The sequence below is a fragment of the Balaenoptera borealis genome, assembly GCF_965194805.1.
Source record: "Balaenoptera borealis genome assembly, chromosome: 3".
Taxonomy (NCBI): Eukaryota; Metazoa; Chordata; class Mammalia; order Artiodactyla; family Balaenopteridae; genus Balaenoptera; species Balaenoptera borealis.
The window spans coordinates 38,270,445-38,291,996 of NC_138866.1; the positions used below are offsets into that span (position 1 = coordinate 38,270,445).

Sequence of the window (21,552 nt, forward strand, 5' to 3'; positions counted from 1 at the left end):
TGTTTTTGTGCCAGTACCATACTTTTTTGATGACTGTAGCTTTATAATATAGTCTGAAGTCAGGGAGCATGATTCCTTCAGCTCTGTTCTTTCTCAAGATTGTTCTGGCTATTCAGGGTCGCTTGTGTTTCTATACAATTTTTAAAATTATTTGTTCTAGTTCTGTGAAAAATTCCACTGCTATTTTGATAGGAATTGCATTGAATCTGTAGATTGCCTTTGGTAGTATTGTCATTTTAAAAATATTAAGTCTTCCAATCCAAGAACATTGTGTATCTTTCCATCTGTTTGTGTCATCTTCAATTTCTTTCATCAGTGTCTTATAGTTTTCTGAGTACAGGTCTTTTACCTCCTTAAGTAGGTTTATTCCTAGGTATTTTATTCTTTTTTGGTGCAACAGTAAATGGGATTGTTTTCTTTTTTCTCTTTCTGATAGTTTGTTGTTAGTGTATATAAATGCATCAGATTTCTGTATATTAATTTTTATCCTGCAAATTTACCAAATTCATTAATGAGCTCTAATAGTTTTCTGGTATCATCTTTAAGATTTTCTATGTATAGCATCATATCATCTGCAAACAGTGACAGTTTTACTTCTTCCTGTCCAGTTTGGATTCCTTTTATTTCTTTTTCTTCTCTGATTGCTGTGGCTAGGACTTCCAAAACTTGAATAAAAGTGGCAAGAGTGGACATCCTCGTCTTGTTCCTGATCTTAGAGAAAATGCTTTCAGCTTTTCACCATTGAGTAAGCTGTGGATTTGTCATATATGGCCTTTATTGTGTTGAGGTAGATTCCCTCTATGCCCACTTCCTGGATAGTTTTTATCATAAATGTATGTTGAACTTTATCAAAAGCTTTATGGCTTTATCTGCATCTATTGTGATGATCATATGGTTTTTATTCTTCAGTTTGTTAATGTGGTGTATCACATTGACTGATTTGTAGGTGTTGAAAAATCCTTGCATCCCTGGGATAAATCCCACTTGATCATGGTATATGATCCTTTTAATGTATTGTTAGATTTGGTTTCCTTGTATTTTGTTGAGGATTTTTACATCTATGTTCATCAGTGGTATTGGACTGTAATTTTCTTTCTTTTTTTGTGATATCTTTTTCTGGTTTTGGTATCAGGGTGATGCTTGCCTCATAGAATGAGTTTAGAAGTGTTCCTTCCTCTGCAGTTTTTTGGAATAGTTTCAGGATAGGTGTTAACTCTTCTCTAAATATTTAGTAGAATTCATCTATGAAGTCATCTGGTTTGGACTTTTGTTTGTTGGAAGTTTTAAAATTACTGATTCAACTTCATTACTGGTAATTGGTCTGTTCGTATTTTCTATTTCTTCCTAGTTCAGTCTTGGAAGATTGTACCTTTCTAAGAATTTGTCCATTTCTTTTAGGTTGTCCATTTTATTGGCATGTAATTGTTCATAGCAGTGTCTTATGATTCTTTGTATTTGCGTGGTGTTGGTGGTTGTAACTTCTCAAGTTAAATCTCAAGAGTTAGCTATTGTTCTGACTTTTAACACTTTAGATTAGTTTCATGTCTTTTTGATTTTTAGAGTTATATAAATGGAATTACACATTACATACTCATTTGTATATGGCTTCTTTCACTCAGTATTATTTTGTAGGAGTCATTCATGTTGCCTATAGTTGTGGTTCGTTGTAGAGTTTTCTATTAAATGAATATACTTCAACTTATCTGTTCTAGTCTTGATGGACATTTGGGTTTCCAGTTAGGGTTATTATGAACTATATTGCTACAGACATCCTTGTGCATGCCTTTTTATTTACATTTGTACAAATTTTTTTTTGGAGGGGGTATATACCTAGGAGTGAAATTTCTAAGTCTAGAGTATATTTATCTTTAGCTTTAGTAGATACTCATCAAACAATTTTTACAAATGGTTGTATGAATTTGTACACTCACCAGCAGTTTATGAGAATTCAGTTTTTCTACATCCTCACCAAAACTTGTTGTTTTCTTTATCATTTTAGCCATTCTGGTAAGTGTGTAAGGGAAATACATTGTGGTTTTAAATTGTACTGCCTTGATGCCTATTTAAGATGAACACTATTCCATATAATTAATAACCATTTATATAACTTTGTCTTGGTAAGATGTTCATTTTTCTATTGGAGTTGTCTGTCTTTATTCTTAATGATTTGTAACAATTCTTCATATATTTTGCATATGAGTCCTCTATTGGATATAGCTATTGAATTTATCTCCTTTCACTCTGATTGTCTTTTGGTTCTCTTCATGGTATTTCTCAAAGAAAAAAAAGCCTTAATTTTAATGTAGTTAGTTTCATTTATTCTTTTTCCCCCTTTATGATTCCCACTTTTTTTTTGCTGTTTAAGAAATCTTTTCTTATCCCAAGGTATTGAGATTTTCTCCTATTTTTTCTTTTAAGAGTTTTATGGGTTTTGCTCTCCTCATTTGGATCTGTAATCTATCTCAAGTTGATTTTTGTGTATAGTGTGAGATAAAGGGCAAGATATATATTTTTCAGATAGTCCGTTTATCATATACCTATATTGAAAACATCACTTTCCCCAGATTACTGCACCATTACCTTCATCATAATTTAGTGTCCAAATATGTATGGGTCTATTTCTGGACAGTCTATTCTGTTCATTTGTGTATCTGTCTATTCATGTGCTCCTATAGAGTGAATAATTGTGTTCCTTCAAAATTCATATGTTGGGCTTCCCTGGTGGCACAGTGGTTGAGAATCTGCCTGCCAATGCAGGGGACACGGGTTCGAGCCCTGGTCTGGGAAGATCCCACATGCCACGGAGCGACTAGGCCCATGAGCCACAGCTACTGAGCCTGCGCGTCTGGAGCCTGTGCTCCGCAACAAGAGAGGCCGCGACAGTGAGAGGCCCGCGCACCGCGATGAAGAGTGGCCCCCGCTCGCCGCAACTGGAGAAAGCCCTCGCACAGAAACGAAGACCCAACACAGCCAAAAATAAATTAATTAATTTAAAAAAATTTAAAAAAAAATTCATATGTTAAAACTTAATCCTCAATGTGATGGTATTTGAAAGAGAGGCCTTTGGAAAGTGATTAAGTCATGTGAGTAGAGCCCTCATGAATGGGACTAGAACCCTTATAAAAGAGGCCCCAGAGAGCTTCCTTCCCCCTTCAGTGAAAAGAGAGCCCTATATGAACCAGGAAGTGAGCATTCACCAGATACCATATCTGCCAGTGTCTTGATCTTGGACTTCCCAGCCTCTGGAACTGCAAGAAATAAATTTCTGATGCTTATAAGCTACCCAGTCTTTAGTATTCTGTTGTGGCAGCCTGATAGGACTAAGACATGTGCTATACCACACTATCTTAATGACTATTAATTAGACATGTGCTATACCACACTATCTTAACTACTATTAATTAATTAATTAATTACTACTAGTTTTTAATAGGAAAATATGGGCAGTATAAGTCTTCTAGTATTTTTCCTATCAATTAGTTTTGCTTTGGCTATCGTGTGCATTTTACATTTCTATATAAATTGTAAAATTAGCTTGTTGATTTCTTCAAAAGATCCTGCTAGGATTTTGATTTGGATTATAACAAATCTGTGAATCAATTAAGGGAGAGTTTCTTCTATCTTAGCAATAGTCATTGTTCCAAACCATACACATGGTATGTCCCTGCATTTATTTAAGTCACTTATTTTTGCATTCTCTATGCATAATATGTGCCTAGAACTCAGCTGACCCTCAAAAACATAAACTCTCATACGCCCTCTCCTTCCACTCTTATGTCCTCAATCAACTATGATCTCCCATATTTTCCCCTTTTATACCATGTGATTCTCAACTAAAAATATTTAGTTTACTCCTCAGAGATTATCCTTCATTCAGACCCAAAATTCTCTGAAGTATCAACTGGGCTATATAATCTGTGCTCTCTAAGAAAGTAAGGCAAAGACTTTTCTCAAGTTAGTACCTTTATTATTTTACCTATGTTAGTAGGAGACAGTACCTCCTATCAGTAATATATATGGAATATGAGGCCCTTCCACACAAGGATGACACAACTAGCTAATAATAAATAGAAAATGATCGTGGCAGATCTATCTTGACTGTATAAACATACTTCCAAATAGAATAAATCACAGATACATGTTTTACTTAACAAATATTAGATTTGGTACCAATATATGAATTTATTTATGTAGGAAGCTTCAAGTGAAGTTATCATATATTCTAATGCCATCTAATACTCACATATAATTTTTCAAAATTTGTGCCCCAGTAATGTGCAGAGCCTAGATCTCTTTAACCAGACTTTCCAATGATGACAGCTCAAACTTTACTTCCATGGGCCTCTGCTGGCTTTGCAGTGTGTGTATGTGCATGCATGTTGGTGGGCAAGTGTACTGGCACATCTCAATCACTTAATCAATAAACAGCTCTATTCTTTTTAAAACTGTAGTTTCCAACTCCTGACAACTGCAGCACTAAAGGAACAGCCACATAACTTCTCATACTCTGCTTTGACTAGAATAACTAATTACAGTTTAGTACTGTAGGGACAAAGTTATTAGCTAATACGCAGCTCTAGACACTGCAATTCAATTACTGGCCTACAACCTTTAGAAGCACAAACCTTGGTAATTAGCAGCAAGCTTTCATCTTATCTCAGCACAGCATGTAAGCAGTTGCCTCCGGAAGAAGCAGAATCAAAACACAGATAAGAGCAGCACATGTATGTATTCTAGATCTATAATTGTTACTGAGGGTCACAGAAGCCTCAGCAGGGAAGGGTTCGATGCAAAGAATTTTGACACTTTGAAAATGAGTCAAGTGTGCTATTTTCTAGCAAGAAGTTATGTTAGGAATAATTTAAAGAGTGTAAAGTAGATTGTCTGTCTTATTTCATAAATTTGAAGATAGAGCTGAAAAGAACTAAGCCTAGCACTGTAATAACTATTTAAATAAAGAAACTAAAGTCCAAAAAGATTATGGGACTTGCATACAAGGTCACATAGCTAATTAGATCCTGGCTAGGACTAGAACGCCAGTCTCCAAATGACCCATCATTGCTGTTTCCATTGCACCCTCTAAACATCAAGTCTCCTGCAAAGGACATTTTCAAGTTGGAAAGAGGCACTTATCACCAATTCTGTTCCTAGTAGCCTTTTACTAAGTTAAACATAAAATAGTGTATAATATGGTACACTGCTTTTCAGTCTGCGAAAGGCAGGGATAGATGGTCTCCTTTGCATTATCTAAATGTATTGAACAAATTATTCAAATGGAATAGTGTAGAGATGTTCCAAAGAGGCAGGGTGAAATCACTTGCATATCTAATTTAGCTTTTATGGAAAGTTCAAAAATCCAAGTGGTGAATGAAAGAGGAGAGATTTCTACACAAGAACTTGTTTATTTTGCAATCAACAATTCAGCTGGGTGAATTCAATTCAGCTGGGTGAATACATGCTATATTTATGCCACTCATTAGATTCAACATAAGCAGTTGATGTCTGTTTGACATGGAATAGCTAAATCATCCTGATAAAATAGAGAATTGTTTACTTTAAATAGATATTTAAGTACAGCTGATGTTTAGAAGGGCTGAGTGGCTTGGTCAAGTTTATACAGGTAGTCATTGTCAGAGATAGTATCCAAACCCTTGCCTCCTGACTCTCAGAGACATTTAAAAAAAAAAAAAATTTGCCACAGAATTTTAATCTAGAAATAAGAGATACCCATGGGGGAAATGGAGAGTGGACTTAGGAACCAGAAAATGTGAATACTGAATCCCACTGTGAATGACTGGCTGTCCATCCAAATGCCTGTTCACTTGACTCCTCTGAGTTTCAGCTATCAAATTCCACAAAATAAAGAAATACCCAAGAATTATTTTATTTTATGTAAATTTGATTCTGAGTGTAAAAGATTGAAACAGTATTATATCATCTAGACTAGATATACATTTCTAAATCTTTCTAGAGGTTAATACTCCAATAGAGATAATTATTTACCTACTCAATCTGTATTTCCCAACAGCAAAGAATTTGTGTGTGTGATATTAACTAAAAGCTGCATCATTCTTTTAGCATCAAATGCAAAAATTAACACACATTTAAATAAATGTACTAGAGTTGGTTTTCCAGACAAAAGCCGTGGACATTTTCTGTCATTAAGAAAATCGTTCTTAAGGTATTGTACCTGCCTTACCTCAGTAATTGTTCTCCCTGAGGCACAGCAATTATCTTACAAGGCAAAAGCTAAAGCCACATATTAGGCGTGTTCCTGGGGACAAAGGAGTAGTATCAAATGAGATCGAGTAGGGTAATATAGCTGAAAGTGCACTGTAAACTACGAAACAAAATTATACACAGCATTAGGAATGTCAGCATGGAATAGTGGCAGGAGCACTGGAGTCGGCATCAGGAAATAGATTTCAGTCCCAGCTTGGCCATTTACTAGCTAAATGAGTTTAAGCAAGTCACATAACTTCTCTGACCTTCATCTGTTAAATAGCGATAATAATAATTGCCCTTCCTGATTTGTGGAGTTGCAGTGGGAGAGGGGATGAGGTAACATATGCTAAAGTGTGTTATAAAATGTATCATATTTGACAAATGTTAAACAATGTTATTTTCTACTTGCGTCCTGAAGAGTCCCACTACCTATTCACATGTCTACATCTCCTGTGTATTAAACTTTCAGCCTAGAGTCATGACTTTGGTGTATGCCATTATTAAAGCGATTTAACCTCCTTTATCATTTAATTTCCTTCTCCCCAGTCCTTTGAGCCTTTAAATCCTTTGCATCTCCCTTAAATTTAGATCAGGCATTCTTAAATCAGACTAGTCTAGTTGAGTCCAATAGAACCGGTTGGAAACCACGCTTTGTCTCTTATTAGCTGTGTAGACTTGGGGAAGATTTTTAAATCTCTCTAAGCCTCAGTTTTTTGTTTTTTGGTTTTTTAAAATTTATTTATTTATTTATTTATTTATTTATTTATTTATTTATTTATTTATTTATTTATTATTTTTAGCTGTGTTGGGTCTTCGTTTCTGTGCAAGGGCTTTCTCTAGTTGCGGCAAGCGGGGGCCACTCTTCATTGCGGTGCTCGGGCCTCTCACTGTCGTGGCTTCTCTTGTTGCGGAGCACAGGCTCCAGACGCGCAGGCTCAGTAGTTGTGGCTCACGGGCCCAGTTGCTCCACGGCATGTGGGATCTTCCCAGACCAGGGCTCGATCCCGTGTGCCCTGCATTGGCAGGCAGGCAGATTCTCAACCACTGCGCCACCAGGGAAGCCCTAAGCCTCAGTTTTTTAATCTATAAAATGGATTACTGTGAAATTTAAATGAGCAAATAATCCATGGGAAATACTTAGTAAAATTCCCCTAATCCAATATTTTTATTGCAGTAATTCCAAGGTGAAAACATGTGGAAGCAATAGCTACTATGAATAGAATAATTATGTTCTCAAAAGCAGTGTGGTCTAGTGGTTCATGTATGGGTCTCAGGTAATACTAGGGGCTTTATTCTTACATTCATAGCAAAACATAATGGACATGGTTTTTCTTCATCAGTTTTGTTCCTTTGAACTTGAGTGTGCTAAAAATTCTATACTAAGAACTTTGAAATAAAATAACTTTATTCTTCTGAATCTTCTTCTGAATTTTCAAATGCTAACAAATAGTCACAGTTGAAAATTATAGTTACTTAGAAGCATTCTTTTTTTTTTTTCTTAATAGTACATATTATGTTGTGTTCAGATTCTGGGGCAATAAATTTTCTTTTATTCTTGTTCAGCAATGCCTTTACAATTATTTTCTTTTTTAATGACAGGTTCCCCCAAATTAGTTAGTTTTGTTTTTGTTTTTACCAATATATCAAGTGTGTAAATGACAATTTTCAACTCAGTATACTTAAGACAATGTGGTGTTGAATTCAAATTTGAATCTCCAATATGTCTGTCGCCAGTAAAACTATGTGAATGTTTGTTTAATTATTACCCCTGCATTGTTCATGACTTATGTAATTATTTTTCTTCTGGGTCAATGATCAATATTTTCATTTGTCTTGGTGAATAGTTATGGAAATAGTCTTAATTTCATGTCTATTTATTGATAAATTTATATTTTTGTGTGTGAGAGGAAGTTTGTGAGTTGAAAGTAATTTTTGGAAAGTTTATGGCTCTCTTTTTAGATATTATTTGAATTTTTAATTGTTGGAAAAAACATAACATAAAACTTCCCAACTTAAACTGTACAGTACAGTGTGTTAAATATATTCTCATGTTTGCACCTTGGGGAAGAATGCAATGCTCCTGGGCATCAACATAAATTGATATCAATAGTGAGACTTTGCCACCATTAATTCTAAAATATGTGGCATTGACTTAGCAGGAGTAGAAATAAGTGAGGAAATTGATATTTGAGACTTGAAAAGATGTAGACAAATATCTTCCAGTGACAAAACATTTGGTAAGGTGGCTACCTCTGATTGCCTTCCAATGCTCTATTTCTTTTGGAACAGTTTGGAAAGCACAGTATTAGTAGTGAGTTGGGGTTCTGACTGGTTACATTTAGCAAGGCATGAGAAGAAAGAGGTGGTCACCGGCAAGAACTGGCTGTTTGTAAGCAGATATGGAAAGGAATTTAGAAAAGGAAAAATCAGAAATAAGATTGAAAAGTCATTGTACAAAATAGTCTATTAAGACGGTTTTGTGGCAAAGATCAGATAATGGATATGACCTCCCATCAAGCCCAATGCCTTCAAAGTAGTTTCCATCATGGAGAAAGAGACAGAGGCAGAGAGCAACAGAGAGACATGGTGCCAACGAAGAAAAGGATTAAACCAGGCTTGAGAATTATATCTAGGAAAGAACTTTTCGTGAGGTTGCAGGAGCACGGAATTGACTATAAACAGATCAGAAACTTACTAAATTTTTTTAGATAATTATATTGCCAAAGAAACCATAAGCTTGGTCTTAAAAAGTCGTTTTGCTATGTGAGCTCAAAACCAAACCTTAGGCCCCAAAATTTTGCACAGGCAGGAAGAAGCTGAGGAAGACAAATTCCTGGACAAATTCTCCAATCCCCAAATTAGGTTTGAACTATAGAGGGAAAAGGACAAAAAAGAACATCCAAAGAGATAGAATCAGGAGCCACAGAGAACAATAGATGAGAGAGCTTATCCCAGGTAGCAGACTGAGAGACCAACAAAGGAATTTACCCTACTGCCAGGGCAGAGGGGCCTCACAATGCCTGCCTGGCAGATTTCATCATTGCTGTGGACCAGCAACTGCTGAGCCTCTCAGCCATTATTCCCTACCCCTTTTTATGGGAGTGTTTAATCAGTTATCCTGTTCCTGCTCCACTTTTATACATTGTGCACATGTTGATATATGCATGTGTGTATATATGCATGCATATTTGTGTGTGTGTGTGTGTGTGTGTCTAGGGGGGCAGATAACTTGTCTTTATAGTTTATAGGGCACCATATCAGGTTTCACCATCTCAGAAAATGGTACTGCTATTTATACTTTTGCTTAGCCTAAACAGAGACTTAAAAAAAAAAAATTCTCTTCTCTCAGATTGTTTATCCAGCCCATTAGTCTTACTGGCAAAATAAATCCAGAATTTGACCACTTGTCACTACCTCCATTTCTACCTCTCTGGTCTAAGTCACCATGATGTTCCCCCAGAATTACTCAAAAAGCCTCCTGATTGGTACCCTCCTCCTATCATTCTGGCCGTACAATTTGTTTTCCCCACAGCAGCCTGAGCTATCCTTTTAGAGTGGAAGTGAGACAGTGTGAATCCTCTGCTCCAAAGTCTGCATGGCTTCTCCTCACATTTAAAAACCAAAGTCCCTGGCCTCCTCGCCAGTCATTCTCCCCGTGTACGAAGTGCCACCCACTCTGCCCTCCTTACCATTCCTCAAACATGCAGAGCGTCCTCTCAGCTTGGGTCCCCCCTCTCCCCATGGCCATCTGCATGGCCCACTTCTTCATTCCATGACTACCTTTGCTCCAGTAACACTTCCTCATAAAGACCCAACCACTTTGCCACTCCTTATTTTTCTTTGTACCCCACATCATCACCTGACATTTTATGGAATATTTAAGGGGTTTTGTTTTGTTTACTGATGTATACCTAACTCAAAAACAGGGCCTGAAACATGGTAGGTGTTTCACAAATACTCACAATATGAATGAATATCTTGTTTGCTGCTGTATCTCACCATTAATGTGTCACAAAATAAATGCCGTTAGAGTGTAGAATAGGATGGACCCAATTCTATCTGGGGCGGTAAAGTGAAAGCCTCCCAGCAGGGCTAGCTTCATGGATGCCCAACTCGTGCAGTCATGCAGGCCTTGCATTTAGAAGAGCCCTGCTCTTGGTTGAACGCTCTGCTGCTGCTATCTTGAAATTCTTAATAATTTTGAACAATGAGACCTGCTTTTTTTGTAGTGATATAATTCACACACCATACAATTCACCATTTTAAAGTGTACAATTCAGTGTTTTTTAGTATATTCACAAAGTTGTGCGACCATCATCACTATCTAATTCCAGAACATTTCCATTACCCCATAAAGAAACCCCACACCTGCTGGTAGTCATTCCCCATTTCCCACATCCTCATGCCCCTGGAAAACATTAATATACTTTCTGACTAAATTTGCCCATTCTATACATTTCATATAAGTGAAATCATACAATACATAACGTTTTGTGTTAGGCTTCTTTCGCTTAGGGTCATATTTTCAAGGTGTAGGATGTATCAGTACTTCGTTTCCTTTTATGGCTGGGTAATATTCCATTGTAAAGTTATACCACATTTTGTTTGCTGATTCATCCATTAATAGATATTTGGGTTGTTTCTACTTTTGGTCTATCATGAATAATACTACTATGAACATTCATGTACAAGTTTTTGCATGACTGTATGTTTTTAATTTTCTTGGATGTATACCTAGGAGTGGAATTGCTGGGTTGTATGAGTACTCTATGTTTAACTTTTTGGGAAACTGCCAAGCTGTTTTCCACAGAGGCTGTAGCATTTAATATTCCCACCGGGAATGAATGAGGGTTCCAATTTCTCTACATCCTCCCAACACTGGGTATTTTCTGTTATTAATAGTACTTGTTATCTTTTAATTATAGCCATCCTAGAGGATGTGAAATGTATATCATTGTGGTTTTGACTTGCATTTCCCTAATGACTAATTATGCTGAACATCTTTTCATGTGCCTATCGGTCATTTGTATACTATCTTTGGGGAAATGTCTATTCAAATTCTTTGACCATTTTTATATTTTTTTTAAATAGAAGTATAGTGGACTCACGATGTTGTGTTAATTTCCGGTGAACAGCAAAGTGATTCAGTCATACATACATACATATATATACACACACATATGTATGTATATATATATATATATATATATATATATATATATATATATATATTCTTTTTCAGATTGTTTTCCCTTATAGGTTATTACAAAATATTGAGTATAGTTCCCTGTGCTATACAGTAGGTCCTTGTTGGTTATCTGTTTTATATATAGTAGTGTGTATGTGTTAATCTCACACCTAATTTATCCCTCCCCCTCTATCGTTTCCCCTTTGGTAACCATAAGTTTGTTTTCTATATCTATGAGTCTATTTCCGTTTTGTATATAAGTTTATTTGTATCATTTTCTTTTTTAGATTCCACATATAAGCAATATCATATGATATTTGTCTTTCTCTGTCTGACTTACTTCACTTAGTATGATAATCTCTAGGTCTATCTGTGTTGCTGCAAATGGTATTATTTCATTCTTTTTTATGACTAATTCTTTTTTATGACTAACATTGTATATATGTTCCACATCTTCTTTCCATTCATCTGTCGATGGACATTTAGGTTGCTTCCATGTTCTGGCTATTGTAACTATTTTTAAATTTAAATTTTTTTGTCTTTTTTGTTGAATCATAATAGGTCTTTATATATTCTGTATGCTAGATCAGGTATATGATTTGCAAATATTTTCTCCCATTTTTTGAGTTTTTTTACTTTTGTGATAGTGTCCTTTGAAGCAAAAAAGTTTTGAATTTTTGTGAAGCCCAATTTATTTATTTAATATATTTGGTAGCTTGAGATTTAGATGTCTAAGAAAGCTTTGCCTAATTCAGGGTCACTAAAATTTGTGCCTTGGATTTCTTCTAGGAATTTTATAGTTTTAGCTCTTACATTTAGGTCTTTGATACATTTGGAGTCAAATTTTGTATATGGTATGAGGCTGTCATCCATATTCATATTTTATTTGTAAATATGCAGTTGCTCCAGCAGCATTTGTTGAAAAGATTGATCTTTCTTCATTGAATCCCCTTGGCCTCCTTGTCAAAAAGCAATTGACCATAAATGCATAGGTATATTTATTTATTTATCTGTTTATTTATTTATTTATCTTAGTTCTATTCCATTCATGTATATGCCAGCACCACACTGTCTTGATTACTATAGCTTTGTAACAAGATATTTTTCCTCATGTTTTTGATTTCTTTTCTTTTTTTAGATTCTTTTCCCATATAGGCCATTACAGAGTATTGAGTAGAGTTCCCTGTGCTATACAACAGGTTCTTATTAGTTATCTATTTTATATATAGTAAATAGTATGTATATGTCAGTCCCAATCTCCCAGTTTATCCCTGCCCCCTTATCCCCTGGTAACCGTAAGCTTGTTTTCTACATCCATGACTCTACTTCTATTTTGTAAATAAGTTCATTTGTACCCTTGTTTTTAGATAATACATACAAGCAATATCATATGATATTTGTCTTTCTGTGTCTGGCTTACTTCACTCACTATGACAACCTCTAGGTCCGTCCATGTTGCTGCAAATGGTATTATTTTGTTCTTTTTTATGGCTGAGTAATATTCCATTGTATATATGTGCCACATCTTCTTTATCCATTCTTCTGTTGATGGACATTTAGGATGCTTCCATGTCCTGGCTATTATAAATAGTGCTGCAATGAACATTGGGGTGCATGTATCTTTTTGAATTATGGTTTCCTCCAGGTATATGCCCAGGAGTTGGATTGCTGGGTCACATGGTAGTTCTATTTTTAGTTTTTTAAGGAACCTCCATACTGTTCTCCATAGTGGCTGTACCAATTTACATTCCCACCAACAGTGTAGGAGGGTTCCCTTTTCTCCACATCCTCTTCAGCATTTATAGTTTGTAGATGTTTTGATGATGGCCATTCTGACTGGTGTGTGGTGATACCTCATTGTAGTTTTGATTTGCATTTCTCTAATTAGTTGTAATAAGTTTTTAAACTGGGAATATGAATCCTCCAATTATATTTGTATATTTTGATTTTTTTAAGCTATTCTGAGTCCCTCGCATTTCCACCTGAATTTTAGGATCAGCTTGTCAATTTCTGAAAAATAAGCAGTAATAATTTTGATAGGAATTGAATTAAATCTACAGATCAATTTGGGGAATACTGTCATGTTAACAATATTAAGTCTTTCAACTCATAAACATGAGATGTCTTTCTATTTATTTAGGTCTTCTTTAATTTATTTCAACAATGTTTTTGTGTATAAGTCCTGCACTTATTTTGTTAAAATTTTTCCTAAGTATTCTATTCTCTTTGATGCTATTTTCAATGACATTATTTTATTAGCTTTATTTTCAGATGGTTCGTTACTAGTGTATAGAAATACAACTAACTTTGATGTTGATTTTGTATCCTGTATTCTTGCTGAACTCCTTTATTAGCTCTAATAGTTTTGTGTGTGTGTGTGTGCGCGTGCGTGTGGATTTTCTGTGTACCTAATCATGTCATCTCCAAATCAAGATAGTTTTAATTCTTTTTCATTCTGGATGTCCTTTATTTCATTTTCTTGACAATTTCCCTGGCTAGAACCTTTAGCACAATGATGAATAGGGGTGGCAAGATGGCACATGCTTGTTTCTTTCCTGAACTCAGGGGAGAGCTTTCAGTATTTTACCATTAAGCATGATGTTAGAGGACCTGAATTTTTATGTTTATTTGGCCCTACATATTATGTAGCTGGTTCTGCCTCATAAAGAAGAGCACAGTTGGGCTGAGGATTAAAGGATAAGTGGGAGCTCCCCAGCAAGTTAGGAGGAGGAGAGAGAACAATATGTGCAGTATTACATTCTGGATCTCAAAGTGATTCAGTGGCTGGTGTGTTAAGGTCAAGTGAGACTGAAGAAAATAGAGATTGGAGGGGCAGGTAGACTGAACCACTGTAGGCTTGCTGACTCTATTAAAGAGCTTTAGTTTTACTCTGTGATTTTTTGTGTGGGACACTATCATATCTGATACACAATAGCAAAGAATGGAATAAAGGGAAATGAAGCTAGAAATTGAGGCAAGGAGGACAAATCATGGATTACTGCAATATTTGAGACAGTGAATCTAAACCTTGCCAGCTTTACCTTGGAACAGCTATATTCTTGGTTTTGAAGACTTTAGCTTCCTTCTTTTATTATTTTTTTAATGAAAAAAAAACTTTAGTTATAAAAACATGTAATTGTATCAGTAATTCTAGAATGTCCTGCATTTGCATCTTACTCACCACCCTTATTCACATTAGGCATTTCCCAACACATTAACAAAATCAAAACATATTCTTTTTCTCACTTCCTTTTTCCTTTCTACTCACCTCCCTTCCTTCCTTTTTCTTTACATTAATCAGTTAATTAATTAATTCCTCAAAGTTTATTTAGGACCGAAGAGGCTAAACTAGATCTGTAACACATTCCTTGCCCCTGAAGAGCCTATAGATCTGAGTGGCTGAAATGAAGCAAGGCAGCCATATTTCAAACAGAGATTGATGCACCATTGTTATCCTTCAGTCACACATGGTCACCTACCACAGCTCTGTCACTGTGGCCTTTGTTAAGAAAAGTTTATAGCCTCTGATATATACATGATAGTGTTTAATAAGTACTGCTTTGTTGTATTAGTTCAGGTTGGAATGACTGAAAGGACTACAGTTAGAATTAGTGACTAAGTTTATAGAAGCAGTAAAAAGAACCAAAAAAACCAAACCAACTAGATCCTTAAATGTCAGATGAACTGGAGCTGCTGCTTGATTGCATATAGCTATAGATTCCTAGTCAATTCACAGATCTGGAAAGTGATGGGTCATTTCAGAGAGCGCACCTCTATCCTCCAAATTACATAACACTAAATCCATGTCATTAAATAAATGATTCTAACCCCTTTTTTTCTACTTGCCTTTATTGGATTTCAAAGTTCAGTACACATTCAAATTATTTAATTTTGATATCCCTTTTATGATCAAATGTCCTACTTTTGAAATGGAAAGCTCAGTTGGACATGTTCCCTGTTAAGTTTAAGAAGATTTTATCATTTAAATAAATTAAACCTTCTATCATGGGCTCCACAGAACATAATGAAGCAAGGAGAAGAAAAGCTTAAATGAAATAAACCTCTTTGCTGATAGAAAGAGTACAGACTATTGTGCATTCTACCAATAAATGTGTGGCTAGAATCATAGCCTGATTCGTGATTTTTCTTTTTAAATTTTGTCCTTAATTTTTTGGTGTTCATTAGCAATTTGATTTGCCATTGGGCAAAAGACACAGAATACATCAAGTGCAGGAGGTTCTAGATTATTAACACTGAGGAAAAAAAACAAACGTTGCATTTTTTAAAAGATAATTTGATTATCAAACACCATGTTGATAATCATGGATATACATTTTTTTACATGATTTAATTCATGTAAGTTGATCTCCTATGAACTTCACTCAGATCCTTTAACACTTTCTAAAATAATGTTTTGGGGATTTTGTTTTTTAATCTTTGCCTTCTAGGGAAAAATCATCATCATTTCCATGTTATCATTAAGTAGAATTCATCTATATAGCTTATGTATTGAATTATTGAATTAACAGGAAATTTTTTACTTTCTGTATGACACATTGCCAATGTAAGAATCAACTGGATTATGAAAACTCTTATTGTTTGAAGATTCTTTCAATTGCCAAAAAGTAGCATGCAGATTTTTAAATCTAAACTAAACTATACACTGTTTTTAAAGGTTTAACTAAATAAAATTTATCAATCTTTCTATTCCTTACTAATTTGAACCATTTTATTTTACATGATTAAAAAGTTAAAGGTAAAAAGCACTTCTTTAAAAGGAAAGATTCAGCATGAGCTCAGATAATCTATTTGAGAATGTTCATACTTGTAATAGTAATGTAGAATAATTTCCATCCTATTTTTTATGATGAAATGTAGTCTCCTTAGTCATAAAAATATATCGTTATTCAAACTTGGAGTTTAGGGTCATAAACTTCAAAACTTTGATCTTCAAAACTATAAGGACTTATAGGGATGGCTTATTACATTTAAAGATTTTGAAATACAGTGAGTTTTGTTTTCTTATTTGTTATATAATGAATTTTTATAACTTAAGACACAACAGAAAGCTATCATGCTTTACATGTAAGACATAGATCAATTGGTTGTGACACCTCAGTAGATTATTAGTCTCTAAACCCTGTAAATATAATAAAATCAACTCTGTTTTTTTGTTTCTTTGTTTTTAATTTCAGAGCTTATATTCTCTTACCTTGCATTAGGAAAGTTTTGCTTTGTCATCAACTAGAAAATAAGTTCTTAATGGATGTCATTCTATTCTTACAATTGAAGGATTCTGATTCAAGTTCTTTAAAGATTGATTTGTGGGTCAAAGATTTGAACCTGATTCTACTCAGCAAGAATTTGTCAACTCTCTACTTGTTTAACAAGCACAGAGCTTCAGTTGTTTGTTCAATTCACCACTTTGAGGGACGGTTCATCATGGCAAATGCTCTATGAAGGGTTACCTGTTGGATGTTAAACTGCTATATCACTCCCTACTTCACCCACTCACCTATCCAGGTTTTCACAGGGTCCAGAAGGTGGTGTCAAAGTTATATTGAGGAGCTGCAGTAGAGTATAATGGTTAAGACTGTTTGTAATCTGACTCCTTGGGTTTGTATCCTGGCCACTTACTAGCTGTGTGACCTAATGAAAACCATTTAAACTCTTTGTGCCTCAGTTTGCTCTTCTGTAACATGAGAATAATAGGACCTATCTCATAGAGTAGTTATGACAGTTAAATGAGATAATATGTTTATGACCTCTTTGCTATATGCAAATTTTTATAAGTATTTTTCAATAAGCCATAATTTCTGCTCTGCAGTCAAAAGAAATAAAATAAATTTAGTCTCATTCAGTAAACTCCATTCAAACCAATAGTTTTTTTAAAGTGACCTCTGGCTTAAAAGCCTGGTTATTGTAAATAGTTTAATCAAATCCAGGTGTGAACCCTTAGGACTCTGTCTTCCATATACAAAACTTCATTCTTTCTCATTTCATTTTACATCTTCTTGGTGGCAAAATATGCCAACCCAGTTCTATCTCATTTGTCTCTTGATGCAGACTGGCAGCCTGGCCCTGTAACAGAATTTTTTTTTTTTTCTTTGTTCTCAGTAGTTTGGCATTAGGAGTCTTTGTTCTCCACTTAATAGTAGCAGTGCAAATGCCTTTGTTGGTTCTTGGTGGGGTGGGGCCGGCTGGTGGTAAGGGAATCTGGAGAAAGAAGGCTTTTTCTACTGATATTTTACATGGGTACATTATACCTTTAAATCACAAAGCATCCCAAACTTGGTAGGCACACAATAATTATAAGCAATTATTAGCCATTGTATTGAAAATTTAAAACATAAAGCTGTGGCCTAAGATGTCCACAGATTCTCAGTCTCCAGGAACCCCAAATCTTTCATAAACTGTGAACTGTACATGGCAGTATCAATATGTCCCATTCAGATAAATAATGCATGATTTCTTAGTGTGTGTCCTAAATATTGCATGGATGTCCTGCATTTTATCTGACACCCCTATGTGCCCTCCTCCACTGTTCATTTGAAATAGATGCTTTTTTCCCCAAACGTGAAGGGTAATCTCGGTTACCACACTGCACTAAGGCTATGTCTTTCCAAGGTTAAGTAACTACCTTTAAAAAGGCAAACAAGGTCAGAGCGGAGTGGGAAGGAGGATGTCATGTCAGTTGATAGAATCAAAGTAAATGCCTTTTCAATGAACGGAGATGATATAGGAATAGAGTATCTGTGTTTCCATGTTTTGATTTGTCCAGTACCAAAGAGTGTTAATATCTTGAAGGTTTAGCATGAGCCCTGTTTACTCAGGAAGCACAAGAAACATGTCAACCCTTTGAAAGACTTCTAATTAAACTCCTGGAACTTTGATGTCAGACTTAGAGATTAGTATTACATTTTAAAAAAATATCCAGTTTCATGTGCCAGTAGAGAAGGAAAAATATGCTGGTGTTAATAGACAGCTATTGAATTTAGAGAATATTTATTTTAAAATACAAATTATTGCCGCTTGATAAGCTATATTTAGTGTATCAATCTTAATTTAGAAAATGATGTGCTTTTAGATGGAGGATTGCTTCTCCTTGACTTTTGTGTTTACAGTGCTCATCGCTAGTATTGGTTTCTAGTATGAGGTCAATGATTATATGTTATTCCTGGAAGCTGCTGAATCTCCAAGAGGTGATGAAAATGTTTTCAAACAGGAAGTATTTTATGAGAGTTCAAGGGGAGACAACCAGCATATTTTGAGTGTCACTTATGTGCTGGAGACTATGTGCTTCACATGTATTTCTAATCTAACCAACAGCTTAATGAGAGAGGGTGATGGAGGTAAGTAATTTTGCTAGTGTCATAAAATTGTCTGATTCTGAAAGCACATTAATATAACTCCCTTGTGAATATTCCTTATAACCCTCATCTGCAGTTATTTTGTTCTTTAGATGACTGAGCAAAAATCTCACGCTTACCAAATTCACTTCTAACTCTGATAATATAAGTGGTAATAATTTCTTACATAGTCAGCCTTTTAAATTTCTCTTGATGGAGTTGTAACTTCTTCCCAGTATTATTTTCAAAATATATTTATACTAAAATTTATGCTTACTTATTTGTGAATACTCATCTAACACTACATGTACTATGTATTTAATTTTATATTTGAATTTTAAAGAATATTGGAATTTGAAGAGTCCAACCTCCTCCTCAGTGAAAGTATTACACAGACAACATTCGTATTTCTGTTTGGCTATTTCAGTGGTGTGAGTTTCATGAGTTTTCAAGGCAGTTTATTCAATTAATAGGTAGTAGTTTGAAATGAAATTTGTATACTGACTTGGTATTTACCTTCCAGAAACTTCTAAGTATAAATCCTTGTTCTGCCCTCTGGAGCCACATAAATAAATTTAATCCCTTCTCCCACCCAACCCACGTGCTATGCTGGTAAACTGTTTAACTTTTCAGTAGTTTTATAGCCTAGAACTCTTACTATTTGGCCTCTAAACAGATGATGGCATTAAAAATGGCTTTGGATCATATCTATATGATTCAAAAGAAAACCTTACAAAAAATAGTGATGTATTGCAAGGAAAATTAAGAGATAAATATGTTTTCTTATACATAAAAGTATACACACATGTATATATATATACTAAGTAAGCTAAGCAAGCTTCATCAGTGTTTCTGTGTTGGATTTTAAGTGTATTGCATCTGTTAACTGGCATTGGAACATTTTTCCCTTTAGAAATGATCTTACCCTATCTTCAAGGGTTTCCTTTATAAAACAAAGTACAACTGGTATCTTGTCACACAAGTATAAAGTCATATGTTTTTATTTTTAATTTATTTATTTATTTTCAATAAGGTAATTTTATTATTATTATTATTTTTTAACATCTTTATTGTAGTGTAATTGCTTTACAATGTTGTGTTACTTTCTGATGTATAACAAAGTGAATCAGCTATACATATACATATATCCCCATATCTCCTCCCTCTTGTGTCTGCCTCCCACCCTCCCTATCCCACCCCTCTAGGTGGTCACAAAGCACCCAGCTGATCTCCCTGTGCTATGCGGCTGCTTCCCACTAGCTATCTATTTTACATTTGGTAGTGTATATATGTCCATGCCACTCTCTCACTTCGTCCCAGCTTACCCTTCCCCCTCCCCGTGCCCTCAGGTCCATTCTCTACATCTGCATCTTTATTCCTGTCCTGCCCTGAGGTTCTTCAGAACCTTTTTTTTTTTTTTAGATTCCATATATATGTGTTAACATACAGTATTTGTTTTTCTCTTTCTGACTTACTTCACTCTGTATGACAGACTCTAGGTCCATCCACCTCATTACAAATAACTCAATTTTGGTTTTTTTATGGCTGAGTAATATTCCATTTTATATATGTACCACATCTTCTTTATCCATTCATATTTCGATGGACATTTAGGTAGCTTCCATGTCCTGGCTATTCTAAATAGTGCTGCAATGAACATTATGGTAGATGACTCTTTTTGAATTATGGTTTTCTCAGGATATATGTCCAGTAGTGGGATTGCTGGGTCGTATGGTAGTTCTATTTTTAGTTTTTTAAGGAACCTCCATACTGTTCTCCATAGTGGTTGTATCAATTTACATTCCCACCAACAGGGCAAGAGGGTTCCCTTTTCACCACACCCTCTCCAGCATTTATTGTTTGTAGATTTTTTGATGATGGCCATTCTGACTGGTGTGAGGTGATACCTCATTGTAGTTTTGACGTGCATTTCTCTAATGATTAGTGATGTTGAGCATTCTTTCATGTGTTTGTTGGCAATCTGTATATCTTCTTTGGAGAAATGTCTATTTAGGTCTTCTGCCCATTTTTGGATTGGGTTGTTTGTCTTTTTTTTGATATTGAGCTGCATGAGCTGCTTGTATATTGTGGAGATTAATCCTTTGTCAGTTGCTTCATTTGCAAATATTTTCTCCCATTCTGAGGGTTGTGTTTTTGTCTTGTTGATGCTTTCCTTTGCTGTGCAAAAGCTTTTAAGTTTCATTAGGTTCCATTTTTTTTTGTTTGTTTGTTTTTATTTCCATTTCTCTAGGAGGGGGATCAAAAAGGATCTTGCTGTGATTTATGTCATAGAGTGCTCTTCCTATGTTTTCCTCTATGAGTTTTATAATGTCTGGCCTTACATTTAGATCTTTAATCCATTTTGAGTTTATTTTTGTGTATGGTGTTAGGGAGTATTCTAATTTCATTCTTTTCCATGTAGCTGTCCAGTTTTCCCAGCACCACTTATTGAAGAGACTGTCTTTTCTCCACTGTATATTCTTGCCTCCTTTATTAAAGATAAGGTGACCATATGTGTGTGGATTTATCTCTGGGCTTTCTATCCTGTTCCATTGATCTATATTTCTGTTTTTGTGCCAGTACCATACTGTCTTGATTACTGTAGCTTTGTAGTGTAGTATGAAGTCCAAGAGCCTGATTCCTCCAGCTCCATTTTTCTTTCTCAAGGCTGCTTTGGCTATTTGGGGTCTTTTGTGTTTCCAAACAAATTGTGAAATTTTTTGTTCTAGTTCTGTGAAAAATGCCATTTGTAGTTTGATAGGGATTGCATTGAATCTGTAGATTGCTTTG

The 21,552-nt window shown here is 35.1% G+C and overlaps 1 protein-coding gene across 2 annotated transcripts in view; it reads left to right on the forward strand.

Annotated features, from left to right (window-relative positions):
• The window catches only part of KCNH5 (potassium voltage-gated channel subfamily H member 5), a 332,299-nt gene that overhangs the window by 299,272 nt on the left and 11,475 nt on the right, over positions 1-21,552 (forward strand). The window lies entirely within an intron of this gene.